This window comes from Parus major, unplaced genomic scaffold (assembly GCF_001522545.3).
Source record: "Parus major isolate Abel unplaced genomic scaffold, Parus_major1.1 Scaffold1692, whole genome shotgun sequence".
In the NCBI taxonomy this organism is placed as follows: domain Eukaryota; kingdom Metazoa; phylum Chordata; class Aves; order Passeriformes; family Paridae; genus Parus; species Parus major.
In genome coordinates this window covers 1-1,094 of record NW_015380533.1, presented here as the reverse complement: position 1 = coordinate 1,094, position 1,094 = coordinate 1, and the positions used below count along the sequence as shown (strand labels likewise).

General features: G+C 46.4%; 1 long non-coding RNA gene across 1 annotated transcript; it reads left to right on the top strand.

Moving 5' to 3' along the window:
* The first annotated feature begins 6 nt into the window (after positions 1-6).
* LOC117243851 lies at positions 7-1,012 on the top strand. The gene is made up of 2 exons (XR_004495767.1): positions 7-388; positions 840-1,012. It is a non-coding gene; the product is annotated as an uncharacterized LOC117243851 (long non-coding RNA).
* The last annotated feature ends 82 nt before the right edge of the window (positions 1,013-1,094 follow it).

Below are 1,094 nucleotides of genomic sequence, written 5' to 3'. Positions count from 1 at the left end.
TGGGAGCTGATCCCAGTTCAGACCAGTTCAGACCAGTACCCATTCAGAGCAGTCCAGACAAGTTCAGGTTCCTGGGATAACAAATGGAAAGAGCCCAATCCCCAAAATCCAGGATAAAACTGGGATTTATTGGGTCAAACTGGGAGCCGTTCCCAGTTCAGACCAGTTCAGACCAGTCCAAACCAGTTCAAACCAGTACAAACCAGTCCAGACCAGTTCAGACCAGTTCAAACCGGAGCCAGAGAAAATGCAGGATAATAAACGGATCCCAAAAATCCCCAAAATCCCGGAGCAATTCCCTTCTTTTCTCTTGGGATTGGAGTAAAATGGGAACTGATCCCAGTTCAAACCAGTTCAGACCAGTTCAGACCAGTCCAGACCAGTTCAGGTTCCTGGGATAACAAATGGAAAGAACCCAATCCCCAAAATGCAAGATCAAACTGGGATTTATTGGGTCAAACTGGGATTTATTGGGTCAAACTGGGAGCCATTCCCAGTTCAGACCAGTCCAAACCAGTTCAAACCAGTACAAACCAGTTCACACCAGTTCAGACCAGTTCAAACCGGAGCCAGAGAAAATGCAGGATAATAAAAGGATCCCAAAAATCCCCAAAATCCCGGAGCAATTCCCTTCTTTTCTCGTGTGATTGGAGCAAAATGGGAGCTGATCCCAGTTCAGACCAGTCCAGACCAGTTCAAACCAGTTCAGACCAGTACCCATTCAGAGCAGTCCAGACAAGTTCAGGTTCCTGAGATAACAAATGGGAAAAGCCCAATCCCCAAAATCCTAAAACAAACTGGGATTTATTGGGTCAAACTGGGAGCCGTTCCCAGTTCAGACCAGTTCAAACCAGTTCAAACCAGTTCAGACCAGTTCAGACCAGTTCAAACCGGAGCCAGCTGAAAAGCAGGATAATAAACGGATCCCAAAAATCCCCAAAATCCCAGAGCAATTCCCTTCTTTTCTCTTGGGATTGGAGTAAAATGGGAGCTGATCCCAGTTCAGACCAGTTCAGACCAGTCCAAACCAGTCCAGACCAGTCCAGACCAGTTCAAACCGGTTCAGACCAGTTCAAGTTCCTGAGATAATAAAT